The sequence below is a fragment of the Ascaphus truei genome, chromosome 1 (genome assembly GCF_040206685.1).
Source record: "Ascaphus truei isolate aAscTru1 chromosome 1, aAscTru1.hap1, whole genome shotgun sequence".
In the NCBI taxonomy this organism is placed as follows: Eukaryota; Metazoa; Chordata; class Amphibia; order Anura; family Ascaphidae; genus Ascaphus; species Ascaphus truei.
The window spans coordinates 200,200,315-200,227,502 of record NC_134483.1 but is presented as its reverse complement, the minus strand read 5'-3'; positions in this window follow the sequence as shown (position 1 = coordinate 200,227,502).

Sequence of the window (27,188 nt, the reverse complement as noted above, 5' to 3'; positions counted from 1 at the left end):
ACTAGCCAAAGTCATGGAAAAATGTGATCACTCCCAGTTAAGCGATTATTATACCAAGACAAATTTCCCTAACCAATTCCAATCTGGCTTTCACCCCAAATACTCCACAGTAACTACCCTGCTAAAAGTTTGCAATAAAATCCAGTGTGGAATGGAACTGGGACAACTCATTGGTGCAATATACCTAGATTTTGCAAAGACTTTTGATAGTGTTAATCATGTTATCTTGCTAAACAAAATGCAGTGCTCTGGAATAGAGAAGCATGCTTTAAAATGGTTTCATTCCTAATTATCAGGTAGAGCCCATCATGTGTCTCTCTCAGGCTCTAACTCCAACCCCTTGGATATCACCTGCGGGGTCCCGCCAGGCTCTGTTCTGGGGCCCCTACTCTTCTCAGTGTTCATCAATGATCTTCCTACAGCTGGTAGGGGAGCTTCAATACACATGTATGCGGATGACACAATCTTATATGCGCACAGTTCTAGCCTCTCCGACCTTGGATACATACTTCAATCTGATTTTTGAGACTTAAAAATTGGATTTCCAAAAACAAACTGGTTTTAAACGTTGACAAGACTGTAACAATGGTATTTGGGACCAAGGCTACATTTTTAAAGTTCCAATGAATGAGCTCCAGATCAGAACCAATGCTAATACCACCCTAGCCCCTGTTAATAGTTTTAAATACTTGGGCATATGGTTTGACTCCCATTTAACATTTGGGTTGCACATTGATACCCTGACACCCAAAACCTATGCCAAACTAGGTGTACTTTACAGGAACGAATCCTCCCTAAGTCTTCTGGTCAGAAAGCGTTTCGCACAGCAGATGCTAATGCCAATTAAAGACTATGGTGACATAGTATATGGCACGGCACCCCAATCCCACCTTAACAAACTTGATACCCTCTATAATTAAATATGCCGTTTTGTCCTCCAATGCAACCACAACACAGATTACTGCGAAATGCTCAAAGAAGTAGATTGGCCATCACTTGTCTATGCGCAAAATTCATCTTTCCTGTCTTGCCTTCAAATACTTTCTGGGCAAGCTACCCGGCTAGCTGAACAAGCTCCTCACCCCTACCACATGCAGCACTTATCATCTGAGATCTGACTCCAAAAGGCTGTTCATGGTCCCAAGGCTCAGCAAAGTATCTGGCCGCTCATCCTACTCTAACCGTGCATGTCACTACTGGAACAATCTACCGGAGACTCTCACATTCACCACCAGTCTTAGCTCTTTTAAAACTAAAGCTGTCTCTCATTTTAATCTGGTCTGTAGCTGTTACATACTCCTATAACATATATGATCTCTTACTGTGCATGCAATGTCTAGTTTATTATGTATAACCCTGCTCACTTAACGTAACTATGTATTTGTAACATGTATTTTTCATTATAACTCTGTGCCCAGGACATGCTTGAAAACGCTCAATGTATTACTTCCTGGTAAAACATTTGTCTAAATAAATAAATAAATAAATAAATAAATAAATATATTAGACAGAGAGACAGAGAGAGAGAACTGTGACATTAAAAAAACATCTCCAATGCATTGCTTATTATGGCAACAATTATATAAAAATAAATTAATATAATCTAACAGGTAATATAATAAAAATACTTCATAAAGTCTAAGGACAAGAAGCAGACAAAATTTATATCAAACTGAATCTGAGCTTAAAGGAATTGACATATGAAATGTGTCACCTTTTGTATTAAAAAGTATCTTCCCACATAGGACTTGCAACTAAGCCGCAACCACAGGAAATGACCTCCCTGATGACTTTCAGTCTTCTTCAAAGGCCTTTTTATACTGGCACGGGCCGTCCCAGAAGATGTTTCATAGGGACACATTTTGGATTTCATCAGAAATGGAGTGAATCACATCGTACAGCTACCAATTGCAATTGTGTGGGGGCGGGGGGGGGGGGAGTTGTTACTAGCCACTTGCTGTATGTAGCCAAGAAGTGCAGGTATTTTAGATTAAGTTACATATTAACCTCTTAGTATCCTTTAGTGGCCAGCTAGTCATGGGAATGCATGACTAACTTACCATTAGGGTCACTGATGGGTTAATATAATGTAATAAGTGTGAATTGTAATGTTTTATCTCCTGTTCCATGTTAATTTAGCTTATCTTGCCTATGCATATAATGGCCATTACAGTGACCGTTCTGTACATTGGCGAGATAGGGCTAACACCAGCCTGGGGTAGCTGATAAAAAATGGTGATACTTTTGGGCCTGACCCTGTTGGTACTAGATAAATAACATTTCCACTTACATTATTTATATGACTTAATATTCATCAAGCACCCCCAATTTTCACATTCAACGCCTTGCTGCAAATTCACCTACCTTTTCAACGCCTCTACTACAAACTCCAGAAGCCCTTGACCTCCCTGACGGAACTTCTCGTAATGCACTTCTTCTCCTACTGTCTCTGTAAGCCTCCCAACATACTGTATACTTAAATTGTAAGCTGTTGTGTTGTCATTTACCTATTGCTGTTATCCCCATTGTTTGTACTGTATGTAATATACTGTATGTCTTGTAATTTTGTAAAGCTCTGCGTGCAATGTTGGAGCTATACATAAATAAAATTATAACACAGTTATTGTAAAATAAAACATTCTTCTATAAGACAGTAAACAATAATTACAATTTTTTAAAATATAAATTAGAAGCACATTGTTTCTCCATTGATACAAACCAGCTTGGTTCAACATTTTAAATACTTCTTTTGATTGCTGTGTTTTCTACCGATGTAGCTAGACTTACTGCCTGTGGTATCTGAGTCTGCGGCACCTGAGACAGCGTCTGCCGTGGTAGCGGTGCAGGGGGTCCATGCTTCCGAATGGGACTCTGTGCAGCTGTAATCCTTTGGTAGCGTGACTTCCACAGTTGGCAGTGGCACCACTGACATGTAGGTTATCTACCTGTAATTTAGAGCATGCTTTGATCAGATTATTATGCAGAGTTCCACCATATATCCGCGTTTCTCTAAAATGCAGTGACAAATGGATAGGACAATGAAGAAATGATTTAAAAAAATTAAAATACTTCTTACTATGTAAAAAAAAATGTCAGGTGCAAGTGAGCAGTAGAGATACTGTAAATGTAGTAAAAAGGAGAGAGAGTGAAATGATTCCACAGTGGTTGCAGCATGTTGATTTTGTTAGGGAATAAGATGGAGACAGAGAGACAGAAAGATGTTACAAAAAGCAATCAAACAATTGTAAGTAACTTGATGAACAGATTTCCTAAATAGTTGAATGACAGATTCAAGAATAAGAAATAAGTCAAGCACAGAGACGCTTTTTCATTTATTGATACACAGGCTGTAAAAATATGATAGGCAAGGTCGTTCAATCTAATTCTAGAGTGTTGGATAATGCAATACTTCATATATAAGATTTTTCAAGATTATTTAAGATTGTCATATATACATTATAAATGATACTGAAGGAAAATGTATCCCAACTCGGGTCCAGATCCACAGAGCTCCGTTAACGCAGGGTGTTATGTTTCATAGGTTAACCCATGACTCATGTTAGCTTCCCAGACCTTGAAAATGGGTTTTACTGGAGAGGGGAGAGAAACACACACACACACACACACCTTTAGATAACACAGGGAAAGACATATCCGAGATACCTGGTATTTATGTTAAAATTGATTAAATTAGCTTATATCCCAGTTATCTCAGGTGTCCTCCTATTTGTGCCCAGCTATATCTATGTATTGTCTAAATGTCTCTCTCTCTCCTCTTTTGCATTTCATTAACACCAGCATCAACACCAGTTATCAGGGCCGCAGACAGATTTCCCAGGGCCTAGGACTCGAGTTTGTAACGGTACCACTCTCCACCCCCACGTTGACGACCTTGTGAGGCCCCTTGCAGAGCACCTCTCTTGCGAGCCCCCTCCTCTATTCCCCCTCTCACACACCCTGGTGAGCCCCTCCTCTATTCCCCCTCTCGCACCTCCTCGCAAGCCCCCTTCTCTATCCCCCTCTCGCACCTCCTTACGAGCCCCCTCCTCATGCCCATGTATTTCTCTTCCACCCTCTGTCTCTCACTCTCTCCCCCTCCGCTATCACTTACTTACCCCCTGTCCCTCAACCCCCCCACCCCACAAACACACAATACCTACAATACCCCCAAAACACCCAAAATACAATAACCCCCCACACACCAAGCTGGGCCAGACTTCTCGATGCACCTAGCTTCCAGTGCACAGTGGCAGTGGAGAGAGGCAGCACCGACATGGGAACCGGAGGCAGCATCTGAGGAGACCCAGGGCCCAGGGGTGGTGACGAAAACCAGAGGCCCAGCAGCTGGATGCAGAAGAGGTCAGGCCCAACTTCGACAGCCAGCCAGGTCAAAATACTTTTTGACCACAAGCGTATCAGACATTGCCACATACAAGCAAAAAAAATCAAAAAGGACCTCCTGAGCATCAGTTGATAATGATGCTGATGATGATTAAACATGATTATCCTTTCCTATGTTGTTAAATCATCATAAAAGATTTTTTTTGCAATCTGTTGACTACAAGACCACCACATCAATTTAAATTTCCTTCCCATACAACTACATTAATGAATATTATGTTAAATTAATGGTTTAATGTTTACACATAAGGGCAAATAACATGAGAAGAAAAAGGTCAAATATATTCCTTACGCAGTACATTTGATAATGAAAAATCAAGGTTAGAAAACAGATATGGCAGTTGTTACTAAAAATGTCGTGCTGTAGAGCCATCTGGTGGATGACAGCTCTTTGATAGAGTGACTGCTTCAGTTGCCACTAATCAATGTTAATGCATTTCCTTCATAGATCTCTGTGGAAAACAAGTTAGGTGTAGTTTCAATTATGTTCCAAACCCCGAGCCATATTCCAAATGTCATATTTCATATTAACTTGCATATGACATATGTTTTTTTTTTTGTGATTTTCAATTTTGTTGGCTATGCTCATAGATTAGTATTTATAATGTTTTGTATTAGTAAACGTTGCAGGTATAAATACGTTGTGCTTTTTTTAACGGTAACTAAGTACTTTTTCACCAGTAGCCCTAATTTTTATAAAAATGTTTGCACCATAAAATTAATGTAATCTCTTTCTTACTCTGTATCGTGTTTTATAATCTTATATGGTATTGTGACAGAGTCACTGACTCAGTAGGCTAGAATGGAGGATATGTGTACCTTCCAGCACTCAACCAGTTAGGCCTCGTTCAGGGTGCCGGAGGCAGGAGTTGGAGGTCGGGCGTTCACGAAGGCGGGCGGCAGTCTGCTGGGCGATGTGTGTTCATCCTCCCCAGCAGACTTTTTCAGGATTTGAGGAGGCGGGGAGGGGGCGGGGCTACAGACGTGAGGTTAGGGATCCAAGATGCAGTCTTGAAATCATTCTCAAGAATGATTTCATTGGCTGCCAGGGTCCCAGTGACGCTGCTGCAGCTTCAAAAAACGAATTTGTTTGTTTATTGAAACTGTAGCCAGCGTCAACTCCGTACTTCGGAGACAGTGCAGCTGCTACCCTGACAACCAGTATTCAATTTGAATACATTGTGTCCAACGGCAGCTCGCACGTCAGCACGCCCTCCATCCAAAGCCTGCACCCTGAACGAGGCCTTAATCCTCTCTGGAGTTGTCAAGAACACCTGAAATCTAATTAATCAGCCTGGGCTGAACTCCTGAAAACAAGGAAGTGTTTGGTCACAGGCTGAGCCTAACCCAGAATGCCAGAGAGGCAGTGAGAGAGACTGACCGGTTATCCATCAGAGAAGTAGGGAGGCAGAAGGGGCTCCCCAGCTAGAAGAGGCTTGTTAAATAAGTTGGCAGATTGTGAGAGAAGCTGCTGAGAGAGCCGTGCTGAAGCAGTGTAAAGAAGCTGAGAGAGAGTGAGAGACACTGCTGAAAGAGCCATGCTGAAGCAAGGACATCGCCAGATGGACTAAGATAAGCAAAACCCTTTCTATTGCTACAATATGACAAAAGACTATGCTGTTTCTTTATTGCCTATTCCAGGGCATGTTTTGGGGTGGGAACTAGCTTAGCTGGCTGCTCGGTAGACAGGGCTGAAGAAGTAAGTTAGATCCCTGACCGGGATAGGTTTTTATTTATGCTTTTTATTTTGGTTTGGCTTTCTTAAAGGGACAGTGGGCCTGCGAATATGTTACTTAGCTCCTATAAATAAACCCCACATAAATAGAAGTACTGTGTTTCCGGCCTTATTTGGGATAAAAGGGACCTCAACGTGATGTGGTTGTCACAGTATAACCACCAGCTAGTATCCTAAATTGGCATTGACATTTTTTTTTTTTACATAAAAAAAGCCTCCTGCTAACATATTTTGTGGTTATACAGTACATTAACATGTGAAAATAAAGATTTGGCACCCCTGCATGGACAGTCCTACTTGGCACTATTGCACTTTCATAAATAACCCCCACTTTGTCAAATGTATGTGTGTATACTGTATGTTATTTTGTATGTAAGTCTGGTTGTCATGTACAGTAGGAAGTATACAGTAGGACAGATATAGATATTCCGGGGATTTTAATGCACCGCAGGATATATTTATTAAATGGATACATAGTCATTGGAATAATATAGTTTATTTGTATCACTGTTTGTTTAAGTTCAGAAAGATTCACAATTAAACCTCATATTCACTGAGAGATACACAATCTGCTAAAGATAACATAGAAAGGATTCAGGACCAACACTTTAACCTCATACAGTACCTCCAGGCTGAAATCTAGTTAAATTAGGAGTCCGATACAGTTTAATAATGTGAGAACTGGTTTATCTGACTGAAGTTATTGCTAATGGAATATCTTTTTGGGAAGTACCTGTTGTACCCAAATGTAAAATTCAGGAGAGTTACAAGTAGAGCTGTACACTGAAAGTGAAACACGGGTCAGAGAAAACTGAATCCCTTCATACTGTAGCAAAAACATCAATGACAAAATCTGATGATTTAAAACACCCTACAACTCGCTAATTAAAACCTAGCACTCAGAACCCTTAAAATGTACCAAACTGCCTGGGTTGAAGATATCCAGGCTATTACTGAAGGATTTGAATACTATGATAGTGAGCCTGGAAATAATAACATGTTCTATATTAGGCAAACTCCAGTCCTCAAGAGCCATTAACAGGTCATGTTCTCAGGATATCCCTTCTTCAGACAAAGGGGCCTATTCTATAAACTTCGATAACTAACTCATCGAGGATTTTGAGCAGTTCCCGAATGATTTGGCAAGATTGCTATTCAGACAGCTCTGATGACCTGCCAAACTCGTTCGGGAAGTGCATCCCCCTGAGCGGTACACTGAGCGGAAGCTGAAAAACGACTCCTACTCACCATTTTGATTAACTCGCCCTATTCTATTACCTCCAATGAGATCATCGAGACACTCAGCTAGCGAGCTCCTCACAAATTTCATCTCGCCACCCCATGGGGGGGGGCGAGATGGGATTTGCAAGTAGGACTTAGAAACAAAAAAATATTTTTATTGCATCGGATTAAAGCCAGGAGTCTCCGGAACTAAAACACATTAATACCAGCTTTGGACACCCCCGGCTTCCATCCTACGTAATAGAAATACATTTACTGGCAGCTTCATTACCTTAGCGGTTAAACATCAGTGCGGGGTAGCGGGGGTGGTTTGAATGTGGTATTTGGTCCATGGTGGGTGTTTATGCCTACCGGGAAGGTAGCGGGAGTTGTTAACCCCTTCATTTCCATAGTGGTTACATCCGCTAAGGTAATGAAGGGTCAACCCCTACCGCTACCCACCCGGTAGGCATAAATACCCACCACGGGCCAAATACCACCTATACCAACCACTGCTGGCCCCAATAAACATTAAAACCCAACACTAGCCAATACACACATTGATTGCCAGAATGGTTACCTGTGCCCTCAATTGGAGAAAAGATAACCTCAATGGCCATGAATGGGCACCCCCTCTATCCCCTCCGCCAACATAAACTATGGGGAAAAGGCAACATTTGTAGCAACAATGTTGCAGCTTACACTGGGCAGATGGTGTGTAGGGATTTTCCACACATCTTCTCCCATCTCTGTGTGTAGTTAACATTAGCCAGGGTCCGGTTAATGCAGGGCTTTTCTTCAATAATTAACAGCACTTATCTTATGCCTGCTAGTGCTCATACTTATACTTTCATTTACTTCAGAAGTACCATGCTGGTTTGTACAGTGAAGTATTAGTTTTGTATATGCTCAAGTGTATATTGTGTGTGTACTGCTGTCTTTTGTGGAACCAAAGGAGCTTACAGTCTAATGTTATGTTTAATCTGCATCCATATTTCTTGGTCCCACGTGTTCCATGGGGAATCTATGTAGAAAAGTGAATTGGGTTATGTGAACATTTCCTATTTTTCATATTGTCGTCTGTGTTCCTTTCCGTTGGAACACAGAGGTTTTTAATGTTGGTCACTTATCATCAACACTGGATGTTTGAGTATGTAGCCAGGTCCCCTTTGGCTCCCCGGTTCCCCAGTGAGAAGGCAGTTGCGGGGGCGAGCGCATCTCTCGGTGGCATCAGAGGCATGGTGCCGCCATCTTTGTTATATTTGCACGGGCACGGAGGCTCGTGCATGCACAGATGCGACGCGGTGGCCAATATAGTGAGCGCGAAGGGGCAGAGAGGTCCTGAGTGGACTACAATTCCCAGCAGCCTCTGGGGACTGCCCTTTCACCCACATCACGTGCAGCCAGCCAGCAAATAGAGTTTGCAGCTTCTCCTGTTGGAGAAGGATACAATGTTGCGGAGACCACACTAGTCAGTTGGAGCAGGGAGCAGGAAGGGGAGGAAGTGTGTAAGTGGCAAGTGTCTCTTACACTAGGCCAGGTTACCCCCCAGGCCCAGGTAGGTCCCACTCCCACTAGGTTAGTTATAGGGATAAGTCATAGGGAAGGCCCCTTAGGTATGGACCCTGCTCTTAGGTGAGAGTAAGTCTTGTCAGTGACACAGCTGCAGTGCTGTGTGCTCTGACAAGAAGAGACAGTGTTGTGTGCAATGCAGCCACAGCAGTTAGCTTTGACTGTGTCAGGGAAAGGCCCGTCATAGGAAGAAGGGGGGGTTGCTTTCTAGTTATACAGTGTGTGTAATATCACCAGTGCCAGTTGCACGTGGTGAGCTGCCAGAGTCTGGGATCAGACAGAAGCTACAGTAAGAGATCTTCTGCATGCAGGGGCTAGGGTAGAGGTATACCCCAGGGCCTAGTTAGTCCCCTGAGACACTAGAGGAATACTGTATGTGATAGGGACTGCCTTAAGACAGGGACTCATTCACATACTCAGAGAAAGAGGAAGAGACATGCTGCAGGATAGTGCCTGAATGCCGTGCAGCCTGAGTGCAGAAAGAGTATCCATTCCTGCAGAGAGCAGTGCAGTGCGGCGTGGGAACACTGTGCGGTGTTGCTGAGTCCAAGGATATCCTGATCAGGAGCAGTGATCAGGGAGGTAGTAGAATAAGTGCACCACCAGGCCCCAACACAGGGAAGCTCTATCCCTCACACTCTATGGTTGTGGACACTCACATTATTATCAAAGGAACTGAGGGTGATGTGATGATGGACATGTGGGTGAAGGGATGGTATGCATTCAGGGTGATGCAATGTTATTCATAGAATGTATTGATGTTATGCAAAGAGAGTTTCATTGAAGTTATCGTTCATGCTCAGTAAATACTGTTTATTCACATTGTGTGCAATTACTGTATGGTTGTTCTGGTGAGGGCACCCTCCCACCAAATTGGGATCCCTCATCATTGGAGGCGCTGCACCGAGTGTAAGTATATACCCCAGGTTCCCAGTGCGGAAGCTAAGCCCTCCTGGTTGCCAAACAGGTACAGCACCACACCGATAAGTAGTCAGATACACCTACCCACCTCAATCTCACTTAGGGTGGAGGAAAGAGGGCTACAAGTATATGCACTGAGGCTCTCATGACTCGTTTAGTATGCAAGAATAAACGCACTGCATATAATAGACTCTACTTACATGGTTGCTTTTCACCACAAACGTGACTTCATTAGAAGCATTTGTCAGCAAGTACTCACTGGACTTGTCTCCATTTACTTACTTGTGCTTCTACAGGATTTTTGCCCATTGTGCAGATCATTCCAGTTATTGTCACTGGGTACAATCTTCTTTTAAAAGGATACAGCACAACGTGTCACCACTAGGCATTTTTATAGCATTTACACAGTTTGTCTGGTTCTGACTTATTTTAATACATATCTAATAAATGGATTGTAAGTGATTCACTTTACACTGCATATAGGACCAGATTATTGTTTCTGACTGCATTAATTGCTATTGATGAATACAAGAACAGGAAAGGGGAGGGACACTCCCACTTGTGATGCTAACCAGGAGCAGACAATTATTTTGTGCGTAATATATCAATAAATATCTTCATTGCATTGAGACAGTTCATGAGACCTAGGAATCCAAATAGTCCACCAATAAACACACTCCCATGGATATAACCACTAGCCTGATAGGTAAATCTTATGTGGTAGTCTGGGTGCTGTGTGGGACTGATCACATGAATGAAGTAATAAATTACTCACTGCTGACCTTGAGGATATCCTGGTCCTGTCAAGCGTGCTCCTACCGAGAGGTATATGTAGAAAAAGCAGGAAAAACGGCGGTGCATCTGCTGCTGCTGAAGAACAATTGGAACCAACAAAACTGCAAACTGCAAAGAACTAGGTGCAAAAATTTATTAGTGCCATAATAAAAACAGCCAGAAGGACCCTCTAACGCGTTTCACGTGGTATCCCACGCTTTATCAAAGAGGAAATATCATTAAACGATCGCATAGTTAAATACCCACAATTCTCTGTCCAATCCTATGACGTTACGTTATTCAAGCCAATCAGAAGCTTGGGATGCGTCACACCCCTGCAGCTGACGTGAAGCACGTAAGCTTTGAGACACAGCCGGCTACCCTTCACAAAGTGATTGCACGGGAGGTAATGTATCCTCCCTGCTAAGACGCGACGGTCCATCTGGCCAATCACGTGCCTCATGGGGCGGAGATTCCAAAAGGTAAACAAAGCTGCATGTAAGCTTTGAGACACAGTCAGCTAACCTTCACAGAGTAATTGCAGGGGTTTGCAGTTTTGTTGGTTCCAATTGTTCTTCAGCAGCAGCAGATGCACCGCCATTTTTCCTGCTATTAATTGCTATTGAGTAAGGTCACTCTCTTCTTACAGACATTGAGTGCATTATACAGGGACTTATCCGGGTGATAGTGTCTTTGCTCCATTCGGTGTTTCTCTCTTCTGTTTTTCACATAGTTGCCCTTATGCAACTGTCTGCATCTATGACCTTTGGTCATATTAGGTAGAGCGGGTTCACTTTCTCTTTACTATAAGAAACCCAGCAGCCAATTCGGTGTGGACAGCAGCGCAAATTTGAAATCACCAAAAGATGCTCTTGGAGAAATAGATGCGAGCCGGCTTCAGACATTTAAAGGCGAGAAATTTTTAAGGGCCAAGTTCTCAGAATAGAATGTAGCAGTCATGTTTGGGATTGCAAGTCGAAAAGAGTACCAGGACGTTTGGTGCTATCTCCCGGTCAAGGGATTACGGTGTCTCCGGGGCGGATACAGCAGTGGCGGCAGGAACGTCAAGTCCCGGTCAACTACAAACTTTGTTTTATGGGCCGTAGAAGCTAGGAAAATCTAGTTTTTTTTCGCTCAGACCCCCAGTAGGCGTGTCATTTCCTAGTATTTTGTAATCCACTGTGTGTACGTCTGTTTCAATGGAATAAAATTTGTTTTACCAACTTGTTTTGCTCCATTTTATGATCCCGGATAAAAAGGTATAAATGCCTGGTCTCCTGTGACAGGTAAGAAGAACTTTTATTTACTTTATGTTGGCTGGATAATGTTTTATTTTTAATGGCAAATGAGCAATTATATGATCTGGATAATAGTAATTTTGTACTGTATGTGTAGAGGGGGGTGGGTAGTAGGGTTGTTGTATTTTAATGTTTTTGGGGGTAGAGGGATTGGGTGAAGGGGTGGTTGTCCCAAGGGTGGGTGTTTATGTCTCAGTGGGTGTTTTAGCCTCCCGCTATAGTAGTGAAGGAGTTAACTCTTTCCACAACCTTCCCGGCAGGCCTAAACACCCACCATGGGGCAACTACCCCCAACCTGGATACTCAGGTTTAACACCTTCATTGCTTTAGTGGCTAGCCGCTAAGGTAATTAAGCTGTTTTTATTTATATTTTAATACTAGTGTACGGGAGCAGGGCGTTTCCGGAGCCGAACCGCATTGATTTCAGCCCCGGTGACACTCTGCTTCTGGAGTTAAAGGCCCCAGTATGGGGTACCGGTATCCACGTGCAATGTTTAAATCTCCTGCGTCATGTGACCGGGACATTTAAATGCACAAGAGATACCGGCACCCCATACCGGGGCCTGTGAATTGGGAAGCACGGTGTCCCCGAGGTTGAAATCCATGCTGTTCAGCCCTGGAGACCCCCTGCTACAGTACACTTTTATTAAAAATGTAATAAAAACACTGTGATAGCCTGTGAGAGCTTCGGAGGGAGAGGCGGCTCTCTGTTAAGCTCTCTCTATTCAGCTCTTACAGAATGCGGCCAGATCGCACAGGGGGAACTTTGAGAAAGGCTGAGATACCATCGCTGTGTCCCATATTTGCATTTTCCTGCCTCACAGTTTGTGACTTGTGGAAATTGTTTCAGATTATTTCTGAATACCATGATAACACAAATGACAAACCGTTCGATGGGGTCATGTCAAACCGTTCAATGATGGCAGCAAAGTTATCGAAGCTAGGCCCCCAAGACTGAGCCACTGATTAAGCCACCTGTGCAGAAGCAGGGATATCCTGAACACCTGACCTAGTGGTAGCTCTTGAAGACTGGAGTTGGCTACTCCTGTTCGGTATCTTTGAAACTAAAGATGTTTTAGAGGTGTGGAAAGCAGCTGTGATCAAATAGTTGTTTAATTCAAGATAACGAGGAAGGGGCATGTTGCATTTAAAATTTTCAAGATCATGCTAAAATGATTAGATTTATAGCAAAGTGCTCCCTTTTCATGCTATTTAATGAACTAATGTACTTCCTTTTCCATTTTACTTCATTTTCTCTGGGCCTTTCATTTCAGTCAGAGCTCCTTTTCACACAGGATATGTCAACGACCTGATGTAAATCACAAAACTAACAGAAACGTGAAATGCTGTTTCCATAACACACTTCATAAAGGTGGTAAACTAAAAAGCATTGCTCTGAACCAAATATAGGATTAAGGGAATTCTGGCATGGGGCAAACCAAATGCACCAAATCAAACAAAAAATTCCATTAAAATCTATTTCTTTTATATACATTTGGAGAAATATTTTTTACCCAGAATTGCACCCCTTTTTATTTGATACATAAGTTGTGTTTTATTTGGGATATATACATTTTTCTTATGACATATCTTTCCATTGGTATGATACATTATGCAATTGAATTCAGCCAGATTAACACCATTATGTTATAATTAAGTAATAATCCCTGAAGACCAGGGCATTACTGCCAAGGGAGAAGAAAGGTGAGCGGGGGGAGAAGAGAGAGGTGAGCGGGGGGAGAAGAGAGAGGTGAGCGGAGGACAAGAGAGAGGTGAGCGGGGGGAGAAGAGAGGTGAGCGGGGGGTGGGGAGGAGAGAAATGAGGGGGTGAGAGGAGAGAGATGAGGGGGTGAGAGGAGAGAATGTGAGGGGGGAGGAGAGGTAGGTGAGGTGGGATTGAGAGAGGGGAGAGAGAGGTGTAGGAGGAGAGAAGAGAGAGGCTGGGGGGAGAGAGGTAATGGGGAGAGAGATGAGGGGTAGAGATCGAGGTGAGAGAGAGAGGGGGTGAGGTTGGGTGGAGGAGTTGAGGGGGGGAAGGGATGAAGGGGGTGAAGTGAGGGTATGGGGGGGAGTGGAGGGGGAAGAGGGGAGAGGGAGAGGTGAAGAGAAGAGTGAGGAGATGGGGACAAGAAGTTGGGGACAGTGATTTTAACTACAAACTACTCAGAGAGGTGGAGACCCAAAGATGGGGATTATGCAATTCAGCTCCTGATGCACCCCACCCTCAAGGTTTTTGTATAAATAAAAAAGCAGAACTAAAAAAAACATGTAGCAGTGTTTATTGCTCCAACTGGTTCATTATGATGGAATATTCAGTGATATTCTGCACTGTCACTGTCATTGAATCCTATAGAAACGCAGTGATATTCTGTATCATCCGCGGGTTCAATAAAGCTTGCTACAGTACATCTGTACTGTAGGTGGAAATGCTGCTTTAAACTGTGGAGTATAAATCTTCTTTATATATTTGATATGGAAAGTTCATTTTCTCTCCGCTATACAATTATTTTTCAAACATCAAATGCCTCGTTATTTTTCTCCATGAAAGCAAAGTCATCAAAAGTTTGTACAGTTTTCTTAGATTATAAAAAGTCAAAGAAGGGATTTAGATAGTTGTCTCTGCTATTTTTAAAATAGCTACATTCATAGACTGATGATTTTCCATCCTAGATATACAGTAATATAAACAGCTATTGAAATATGTTGAATTATCTAAAAGATTTATATGGTGCCATCTTCCCATCAGCCTTGCAGCTTAATAAATACTGTTCTTAGAAGCACAAATAACGGTTTAAAAGTTATTTTGCTGTTTACATTTTTTATGGAAATACCACTGTAAGAAAAAAATAAAATATCAGTTTTAATTCATATGTTAAATTAAAATTAAAATCTGTGTTTGATATTTTGAATATAACATTATGTTAAATACCCAATTTATGCATTAACTACTTGATTAGTAACAGAGGTGAGCAAAAATGCTCTAAGCACACAAATATTATAACATTAACTCTTGGCTTGTTCTTGTCATGTACAAAGTACATCACAAAGATCATACATAACCTGTACGGCACTTGTTGCATTCCTAACATTCAGTGGTCAATTTCTATGAGATCTCGAGAGTACTACATTTCAAAAGTTTTCACATTATGAATGCTTGGTTGGAGTCAGTGCACTGCACTGACTAGCAGAATACTTTATTGTGTTGTAGCACACCACATAACTTCTTGTGTTCCACTCCTTTTCACAAAAACACCAATACACAATTGTGGGTGAAAATTGCCACAGCATTTTATTCACAATCTTATACATAAATTAAGAAGACCTTGCCTGCACCATGAATATGTAAAGATCCAGCCAAACTTGTACACCATTTACACACATACCTGCTTGGTGGGCAAATTCCATATCAAACATTCTACCGTAGCCAACATTTCATGAAAAGACACCACAATGTCTTGCCATTCACCATTGACTATTAGTGTTGCCTCTATCTCCATGAGAGGACAGCCGAAACTCTGCCACCAAGCAACATACCCAGTTACTGTACCTACAGTAGCAAGGCAGTAACTCTCCTAATCAATTGCCAAGTGGAAGCTCAGGAGAGCCTCCTTTCTTCCCCACTGAACCAATCTCCAGTGCATTCCTCTGGTAAGGTCCATCCGCTGCTGCAACAAAAATGTCAATGATGAGGAGTCCCTTGTTCATTAAAAATTAAAAAGTAAGAAAACAACAACTTTATTTTAAGTGAGATTGCACCTGTTCAGTAAAAAAATAATCATTGTGCAGTATTCTTCTCCTTACCAGCATTAGAGGAGACAACCATGGCCTGGCACTCACTATTGAGCTGTAGCAATGACTCTCCAACCATGACAGTACACTGCCACTCTCTGTCACCTTGCATGGGCACTAGCAGTGCTTCTCCCTATCAATCGACCAAATAGAAACGGGAAAGCCGTCTTCTTCCGCTGCAGAAAAATGGACATTTCTCTGGCAAGGTCCTTGTGATACTGTGACAAAAATATAAAAATAATTAACATTATTTATTTTTTTACTTTTTGTTTTCTATTTTTTTTATTATTACTTATTTAAACATTGAAACATTATATTATTACATTCTGGGATAATGACAAAATCTAACTAGCATAATTGCAATAGGTTCCCAATTCCATAAAAGCTTTACAGTTCTACTTCCTAGTACTTTACCAGTTCCTACCTACTGTACATTTTAATACTGTATATTTTTTTAAGGGCAGGAGGGAGAGTGATACCACTTTCCCTTGTATGCTACCACACCTTCTTTTGACCTCGAGCTTTTCATTTCTCCAGTCATTTTTGATTTTTAATTTATGCAGTATGTCAATATATAGGCAATTCAAGGTTACTTTTGCTTTTCAATTGGAGTCCTAGGAGGGGCATCATTAGTACTAGTAGCTGTGGTGGTGGTTTGAGTAATGCCCAATGCCATGACTGCCTGTTGCTCACAGAGAAAAGGTCCAGCATAACAGGCTAAAGGGTTTAAGCAACAGCATCTAAAACTATAATTCATTGTTTAGTTCTACAGCTGTCAAGGTCTAAAGGGGAATATTCATTCTGTTTCCTTTCTTAGCAGAAGTGAATCCCTGTCAATACCCCAAAATGTATTTTACACTCGATCTTTAAAAATAATTATTAATGCAGAGATAGGTTGAGCATGGGCTATACAGTGTTTTACCAGCGTAGTTTTCTCCACAGCTGTTTTAATTACGTACACTTTTGTAATAAATGAACCTTTCATTCTTGTTTTTCAAATGTACAATAATCCACATGGGTATTTTCTGGCATAAATTACATATATCCCATACCACATGATTCTTGTTTTGTCAAGGTCGATCTTACTAATCTTTAAAGGTTGCATAAAAAAAGGACACTTCTGTGATGCTTTACATATTTACATTAGTACATGAGATTGAATGAAGACATGCAGTATGTACATCGACTTCAACCTATGATACATTTAGATGACTCCTTCTATATTTGTATTTATTTTGCTTCAGAGGAAGGCAAACAGAAACCCTCAGTGAAACATTATCCAAATACCGAATGTCTTATAAGGGGGATAGGACATGTTTTAATGTACCTCACATGTGCTAATTAAGCAGGCTAAACTTAATTGTCAAGTGACTTATTATAAACACATAACATTTAAACACAGGCATAGCAGCCTTAAGCTGTCTGCAGCCCATGTTCAAGTAGCAAGTAGCAAGAAAACTGAAGTTTAAAAGGCAGTTCAAAAGGAGTGAACAAGTGGACAACACCTACTGGCTCTGATTCCTGGATTCCATTTACGTTGCAAAGAGGATATTATCTACTCAGAATGCACATCTCTGCAGTTTACTATTACTTGATGTCACCATTACTAGTTATATTTGTTATGGCCTCACTTCTTTTCAAATTATGCACTCCTTTCTACCAGCCTCATTGTCTCTAACTCTATTCATATATCTCTATCTCTCCTTCCTTCGCCACTTCTCAGTTCACATGAACTACTTTCTTACATGTGCCCTCTGACACTACACAGCTATATCCCTTGCACTAAATCACACCCCTACAAAACATCCTCACACATTCTCTTTCTATCCATGCATCTCTTCCTTGCTTCTGGGGATATCTCTCCCAATCCTGGTCCCTGCCTTATTCCTACATGCTCTCGTCCTCGCCTTTCAAATGCAACTTCTACTCCTTCTGGTGTCAACCCCTCCAACCTCATACTTATCCCCTGCCACACTCCCTCCTCTGTCCCTTTCTCCTGTGCCCTTTAGAATTACTTCTTTCTCTCTCAATATCTGCTTCTATTTGCTATAACTGAGACCTGGCTCACTCAGTCTGACTCTGCTCTGGAAGCTGCCCTCTCTTACGGTGACATTTCTTTCTCCCACACTCCGAGCCCTGATGGCAGGGTGGAGGCGTGGGGCTACTCCTCTCCTCTCTCTGCCATTACCGTACCCTTCCTATTCCCCCCTCTCTTGCTTTTCCCTCCTTTGTGGCTCACACTGTCCAGATCTTCTCTCCTCTCACTGTCCATGTGGCGGTCATCTATCGCCCACCTACCTCTACTCATACCCTTCTGCCTTTCTCTCTCACTTTGAATCCTGGCTCTCTTTCTTTCTCTCCTCAGACTCCCCTGTTCTTCTCCGTGGGGACTGCCACATTGATGACCCCTCTGTCCCTTGGGCCTCCCACTTTCACTCTCTAACCTTTTCTTTTGGCCTTCAACAGTGGACTGCAGCCAGCACCCACAAGGATGGCCACTACCTAGACCTGGTTTTCACTAAAAACCTTTCTCTCTCCGATTTCTCCATTTCCCCCTTTCGTCTCTCTGACCATCACCTAATCTCATTCTCTCGCTTCTCCACTTCTCCACCTCCATCTACCTCTCGGTTCTGCAGAAACCTGCGCACTATTAACCTACCAGCCTTTGATTCACTTTACGCTCCTCCCTCTCCTCTCTCAGTTCTGCTACAGACCCTGGAAAGTAAAAAAGAGTAACATGGAGCACAACCAAAAAGAAAGAGAACTGGAGTCAGGACCAAAGGTCAAAAACAATAAAAATGTATTGTCATATAGTGCCCGTAAGGAAAATGGAGCAACACTCTGACGCGTTTCCCACCATAGCTGGGACTTTATCAAAGACTCTTGACTTTGACGCTTCATAAAGCGCCAGCTATGGCGGGAAACGCGTCAGAGTGTTTCTCCAGTTTCCTTACGGGCAATATGTGCCAATAAATTTTTATTGTTTTTGACCTTTGAACCTGCCTCCAGTTCTCTTTCATTTTGGCTGTGCTCCATGTTACTCTTTTTTACTTTCCTGGATTTGGCTCAACGGGATGCACACAAGAAGGAACTAAGCTGACTTCAATCAATAGAATTGGTACCGTGAGTAGAGCGTTATTTCATTATCTGGCATTTCTGCCTTTGGGAGCTGTTTCTACTACTTATTTGGATCCAAGTTGATGGGTTTCCCTATGATCTCTAATTTTGTCCTAGCTATTTGCGTGGCTCTAATTGGTTTCTATCCCAGCATACTCTATATATGATCTAGCATCCCAGTTTATACTACAGATTTCATCCTAATATATATTGAAGATATTATCTACATCTTTACCTTATAATGGCTTGATTAATGATAGCCTGCAGCACTACCTGGAGATTAATTTCTCCTAAATATTCTGCTACAGACCCTGACAACCTGGTCAGGAACTACAGTACAACTCTGCCTTATCCTCCTCTCTTGATTTGCATGCCCCGCTTTCTCTCTGCCGTCCTCGCCCTTCTAACCCCAGAACCTGGCTAAATTCCCATACGCGCATGCTGCATTCCTCCACTCGTTCCTCTGAATGCCTCTGGAGGAAATCTCACACTCTCGCAGACTTCCTTCACTACAAATTTATGCTATCCTGTTTCAACTCTGCCCTCTGTCAAGCTAAACAAACCTAATTTTCTTCATTAATAAACACACACAATGCCTTATGCATAAACCCAAAGCCATCGTTCTTACAGAAACATGGCTAACCCCTAAAAGCCCCGATGCAAATATCGCCATTCAGGGATACTTCAATTCTTGGAGAGATAGGTCAAAGAGAGGAGGAGGTGTGTTATTTTATATTGCAGACACTTTACAATTTACACTGTTAAATTGCCCCCCAAGCCCACACTCTTTTGAAATTCTAGTTGGCAAAATCTGCATCCCCTTTTCTAAGCCCATCTTGCTTGCTGGCATCTACCCCCCCCTAAAGCCCGTCTATAATCCCTGACTAATATCACCCAGTTTCTTGGCTCCATTTCCTCTCTGAATGAGAAGAGTGAGCTGCTAGTTCTTGGGGATTGCAACTACAATTGGCTTGACCCCAAAAACCACAAAATCCAGATACAAATCAAATCGCTTAACCTATCGCAACTCATTTCCCAACCCACACGGACAAACCTGAATTCGCACAACCATTCCTTGCTAGACTGGATTCTTTCCTCAAACCCCAGCAGAATCCAATCCTCTGACATCCTTCCTGATATTTTCAGTGACCATGCAATGGTGTACTGTGTAAGGAAAATTAAACCGCCCCATTCAAGCCCTAAAGTTCTCCTCACTAGAACATTTAGAAACTTTATCCCACAACAGTTTCTGGATGACCTTACCAACTGCCCATGGCACAGAATCGATTTAATTCCCGACTCTGATTCTGCGCTCGACTATTTCCAAAACGAGTTCTTAAAATTCTGCGATAGCTATGCTCCACTATGCAAAATAAGGGTACGGGGGGCCCACCTTCCATGGGTTACAACTGACCTTATAGCACTCTACCAGTTCAGGGATACCTTGTGGAAAAGCTACAAAGTAACTGGCACTACCAAGGATCTCAATCCCTACAGATGCCTGCAGAACATGTGCACAAGGCAAACAAGGCACGCAAAAGCACAATATTACTCTGACAATCTCCACCAGAATACATCAAACCCAGCTAACTTCTGGAAGATTATCAACAATATATTCCAGCCTTCTAACCATCAACAACCAAGTAATATCACTAAGGGGAATATTACTCTGACAAACCCCACTGACATTGCAAATGTATTCAATGATTAGTTTGTGGGGTGTGCCACTAACTTATTAGCGAAACGCAGCCCAAACCACAAACCTGAATCTCATCCTGGGAGTACCCACCAAGCCCCACCCCCTCCCAACACTGCCCACAATTTTCAATTTGGCCCAGTATCCGAAGAGGAGATTACACAAGCGCTCCTCAAATTAAAACTAAGCAGCCAATGTGGACCTGACTTACTACAATCTAGGTTCCTACGACTTGGTACCCCAGCCATTGCCAAACCAATTGCTTCCATAGTAAACTCTATCCTGTCTGCAGGCCATATCCATAAGACCTGGAAAACTGCCAGAGTTGTCCCAATCTTCAAAAGTGGGGACAAAACATTGCCTCAAACTACAGGCCAATCTCACTTCTCCCAATTCTATCCAAAGTCATGGAAAAGTGTGTCCACTCCCAATTAAGCAATTTCTATACCAAGACAATTTTCCCTAGCCAATTCCAATCTGGCTTTCGCCCCACACACTCCACCGTAACTACCCTGCTAAAAGTTTGCAATGAAATCCAGTGTGGAATGGAATGGGGACAACTCACTGGTGCAGTATTCCTAGATTTTGCAAAGGCTTTTGATACTGTTGATCATGCTATCTTGCTTAACAAATTCCAGATCTTTGAAATAGGGAAGCATGCTTTAAACTGGATTCAGTCCTACTTATCAGGTAGATCTCAACATGTGTCCATCTCAGGCTCTAACTCCAACCCCCTGGATATCACCTGTGGTGTCCCACAAGGCTCTGTTCTGGGGCCCCTACTCTTCTCAGTGTTCTTCAATGATCTTCCCACTGCTTGTCAGGAAGCCTCAATACACATGTATGCAGATGACACAATCCTATATGCACACAGCCTTAGCCTCTCTGACCTTCAACACATAATTCAGTCTGACTTTTTGAGACTCGAAAACTGGATTTCCCAAAACAAACTGCTTTTAAACACTGACAAGACTGTAACAATGGTATTTGGAACCAAGACTAAATTTTTAAAGCTTCCAGCGACTGAGCTCCAGATTAGAACCAACGCTAACACCACCCTAACCCCTGTCACTAGTTTTAAATACCTGGGCTTATGGTTTGACTCCCACTTAACATTCGGGATGCACATTGATACCCTGACAACCAAGACCTATGCCAAACTAGGGGTACTTTACAGGAACAAATCCTCCCTAAGTCTCCTTGTCAGAAAGCGTATCGCACAGCAGATGCTAATGCCAATGATTGACTATGGAGACATAGTATATGGCTCGGCACCGCAAACCCACCTTGGAAAACTTGACACCCTCTACAATTTAATTTGTCATTTTGTTCTCCAATTCAACTAGAACGCACATCACTGCGAAATGCTCAAAGAACTAGATTGGTCATCACTCGGGTCTAGGCGCAATGTTCACCTTTCCTGTCTTGCCTTCAAATTCTCTATGGGCAAGCTATCCAGCTACCCGAACAAGCACCTCACCCCTGCCACATGCAGCACCTATCATCTGAAATCAGACTCCAAAAGACTGTTCATGGTCCCAAGGCTCAACAAAGTATCCGGACGTTCCTCCTTCTCTTACTGTGCACCCCAAAACTGGAACAACCTACCAGAGACTCTCACATCCACCACCGTTTAAGTTCTTTCAAATCTAAGGCTGTCACACATTTTAATTTGGTCTGTAACTGTTTCATACTCCCATAATATATATTATTTTTAACTGTGCATGCAATGTTTGTATTTAATGTATACCCTGTTCATTTATGTAACTGTATTTGTAATCATGTATTATTTGTCTTAACTCTGTGCCCAGGACATACTTGAAAACGAGAGGTAACTCTCAATGTATTTCTTCCTGGTAAAATATTTTATAAATAAATAACCCACACTGACTCTTCTCTGTCTTTGACTCTTTATTCAAACCACCCTCAGCAGCCTCTTCTTCCCCCATCTCACCTCAGGACTTTGATACTATTTTAAGGAAAATGTGGAGTCCATTAGTCAGAACATCCCCTCTGTTTGCCCTCTTGACCCTATTCCCGCCCATCTCCTAAAACCCCTTGTTCCTACTAAAATCCCTACACTTACATATTTTAACTCCTCCTTCTACTCTGGTACCTTTCCACCCTCCTTCAAGCATGCAACAGTTATACCATTACTCAAAAACAGCAAGCTTGACCCTACCTGTCCGCCTTTGGGAGCTGTTTCTACTACTTATTTGGATCCAAGTTGATGGGTTTCCCTATGATCCCTAATTTTGTCCTAGCTATTTGCGTGGCTCCAATTGGTTTCTATCCCAGCATACTCTATATATGATCTAGCATCCCAGTTTATACTACAGATTTCATACTAATATATATTGAAGATATTATCTACATCTTTACCTTATAATGGCTTGATTAATGATAGCCTGCAGCACTACCTGGAGATTAATTTCTCCTAAATATTCTGCTACAGACCCTGACAACCTGGTCAGGAAATACAGTACAACTCTGCCTTATCCTCCTCTCTTGATTTGCATGCCTCGCTTTCTCTCTGCCATCCTCGCCCTTCTAACCCCAGAACCTGGCTAAATTCCCATACGCGCATGCTGCATTCCTCCACTCGTTCCTTTGAATGCCTCTGGAGGAAATCTCACACTCTCGCAGACTTCCTTCACTACAAATTTATGCTATCCTGTTTCAACTCTGCCCTCTCTCAAGCTAAACAAACCTACTTTTCTTCATTAATAAACACGCACAATGCCTTATGCATAAACCCAAAGCCATCGTTCTTACAGAAACATGGCTAACCCCTAAAAGCCCCGATGCAAATATCGCCATTCAGGGATACTTCAATTCTTGGAGAGATAGGTCAAAGAGAGGAGGAGGTGTGTTATTTTATATTGCAGACACTTTACAATTTACACTGTTAAATTGCCCCCCAAGCCCACACTCTTTTGAAATTCTAGTTGGCAAAATCTGCATCCCCCTTTCTAAGCCCATCTTGCTTGCTGGCATCTACCCCCCCTAAAGCCCCTCTATAATCCCTGACTAATATCACCCAGTTTCTTGGCTCCATTTCCTCTCTGAATGAGAAGAGTGAGCTGCTAGTTCTTGGGGATTGCAACTACAATTGGCTTGACCCCAAAAACCACAAAATCCAGATACAAATCAAATCGCTTAACCTATCGCAACTCATTTCCCAACCCACACGGACAAACCTGAAATCGCACAACCATTCCTTGCTAGACTAGATTCTCTCCTCAAACCCCAGCAGAATCCAATCCTCTGACATCCTTCCTGATATTTTCAGTGACCATGCAATGGTGTACTGTGTAAGGAAAATTAAACCGCCCCATTCAAGCCCTAAAGTTCTCCTCACTAGAACATTTAGAAACTTTAACCCACAACAGTTTCTGGATGACCTTACCAACTGCCCATGGCACAGAATCGATTTAATTTCCGACTCTGATTCTGCACTCGACTATTTCCAAAATGAGTTCTTAAAATTCTGCGATAGCTAGGCTCCACTATGCAAAATAAGGGTACGGGGGGCCCACCTTCCATGGGTTACAACTGACCTTATAGCACTCTACCAGTTCAGGGATACCTTGTGGAAAAGCTACAAAGTAACTGGCACTACCAAGGATCTCAATCCCTACAGATGCCTGCGGAACATATGCACAAGGCAAACAAGGCACGCAAAAGCACAATATTACTCTGACAATCTCCACCAGAATACATCAAACCCAGCTAACTTCTGGAAGATTATCAACAATATATTCCAGCCTTCTAACCATCAACAACCAAGTAATATCACTAAGGGGAAAATTACTCTGACAAACCCCACTGACATTGCAAATGCATTCAATGATTAGTTTGTGGGGTGTGCCACTAACTTATTAGCGAAACGCAGCCCAAACCACAAACCTGAATCTCATCCTGAGAGTTCCCACCAAGCCCCACCCCCTCCCAACACTGCCCACAATTTTCAATTTGGCCCAGTATCCGAAGAGGAGATTACACAAGCGCTCCTCAAATTAAAACTAAGCAGCCAATGTGGACCTGACTTACTACAATCTAGGTTCCTACGACTTCGTGCCCCAGCCATTGCCAAACCAATTGCTTCCATAGTAAACTCTATCCTGTCTGCAGGCCATATCCCTAAGACCTGGAAAACTGCCAGAGTTGTCCCAATCTTCAAAAGTGGGGACAAAACACTGCCTCAAACTACAGGCCAATCTCACTTCTCCCAATTCTATCCAAAGTCATGGAAAAGTGTGTCCACTCCCAATTAAGCAATTTCTATACCAAGACAATTTTCCCTAGCCAATTCCAATCTGGCTTTCGCCCCACACACTCCACCGTAACTACCCTGCTAAAAGTTTGCAATGAAATCCAGTGTGGAATGGAATGGGGACAACTCACTGGTGCAGTATTCCTAGATTTTGCAAAGGCTTTTGATACTGTTGATCATGCTATCTTGCTTAACAAACTCCAGATCTTTGAAATAGGGAAGCATGCTTTAAACTGGATTCAGTCCTACTTATCAGGTAGATCTCAACATGTGTCCATCTCAGGCTCTAACTCCAACCCCCTGGATATCACCTGTGGTGTCCCACAAGGCTCTGTTCTGGGGCCCCTACTCTTCTCAGTGTTCATCAATGATCTTCCCACTGCTTGTCAGGAAGCCTCAATACACATGTATGCAGATGACACAATCCTATATGCACACAGCCTTAGCCTATCTGACCTTCAACACATAATTCAGTCTGACTTTTTGAGACTCGAAAACTGGATTTCCCAAAACAAACTGCTTTTAAACACTGACAAGACTGTAACAATGGTATTTGGGACCAAGACTAAATTTTTAAAGCTTCCAGCGACTGAGCTCCAGATTAGAACCAACGCTAACACCACCCTAACCCCTGTCACTAGTTTTAAATACCTGGGCTTATGGTTTGACTCCCACTTAACATTCGGGATGCACATTGATACCCTGACAACCAAGACCTATGCCAAACTAGGGGTACTTTACAGGAACAAATCCTCCCTAAGTCTCCTTGTCAGAAAACGTATCGCACAGCAGATGCTAATGCCAATGATTGACTATGGAGACATAGTATATGGCTCGGCACCGCAAACCCACCTTGGCAAACTTGACACCCTCTACATTTTAATTTGTCATTTTGTTCTCCAATGCAACTATAACGCACATCACTGCGAAATGCTCAAAGAACTAGATTGGTCATCACTCGGGTCTAGGCGCAATGTTCACCTTTCCTGTCTTGCCTTCAAATTCTCTATGGGCAAGCTATCCAGCTACCCGAACAAGCTCCTCACCCCTGCCACATGCAGCACCTATCATCTGAAATCAGACTCCAAAAGACTGTTCATGGTCCCAAGGCTCAACAAAGTATCCGGACGTTCCTCCTTCTCTTACTGTGCACCCCAAAACTGGAACAACCTACCAGAGACTCTCACATCCACCACCGTTTAAGTTCTTTCAAATCTAAGGCTGTCACACATTTTAATCTGGTCTGTAACTGTTTCATACTCCCATAATATATATTATTTTTAACTGTGCATGCAATGTTTGTATATAATGTATACCCTGTTCATTTATGTAACTGTATTTGTAATCATGTATTATTTGTCTTAACTCTGTGCCCAGGACATACTTGAAAACGAGAGGTAACTCTCAATGTATTTCTTCCTGGTAAAATATTTTATAAATAAATAACCCACACTGACCCTTCTCTGTCTTTGACTCTTTACTCAAACCACCCTCAGCTGCTTCTTCTTCCTCCATCTCACCTCAGGACTTTGATACTATTTTAAGGAAAAGGTGGAGTCCATTAGTCAGAACATCCCCTCTGTTTGCCCTCTTGACCCCATTCCCGCCCATCTCCTAAAACCCCTTGTTCCTACTATAATCCCTACACTTAAATATTTTTACTCCTCCTTCTACTCTGGTACCTTTCCATCCTCCTTCAAGCATGCAACAGTTATACCATTACTCAAAAAATGCAAGCTTGACCCTACCTGTCCGTCTAACTATCGACCTGTCTCCCTCCTGTCTTTTGCCTCTAAACTCCTTGAACATCTTGTATTCTCTTGCTTGCTCCACTTTCTCAACACCTATTTTCTCCTAGACTCTCTACAATCTGGCTTCCGCACTGCTCACTCCACTGAAACAGCCCTCACTAAAAATAGCTAATGACCTCCATGCTGCCAAAGACAGAGGTTATTATACTCTGCTCATATTACTCAACCTCTCTGCAGCATTTGACACTGTGGACCACCCTCTTCTCCTTCACATTCTCCATACTCTTGGGACCTCTTCTTTTTTCTCTGTACACACTTTCTCTACTGTAGGTGACCTAATCACATATCTCGGGTTTAAATATCACCTCTATGCTGACGACACATAAATCTACTTTTCAACCCCCGACCTTACACCTGCTGTACAAACCAAAGTTTCTGAATGTCTCTCTGCGATATCCTCCTGGATGGCTCTCCGCCGATTTAAACTTAACATGGCAAAAACAGAGTTCTTCATACTTCCTCCCAAAACTGCCCTACTACCTCCTTCCACATTACTGTTGGAAGTACGATCATTCACCCAGTAGCCCAAGCACGTTGCTTAGGGGGTCACACTCAACTCCTCTCTCACATTCAAAAC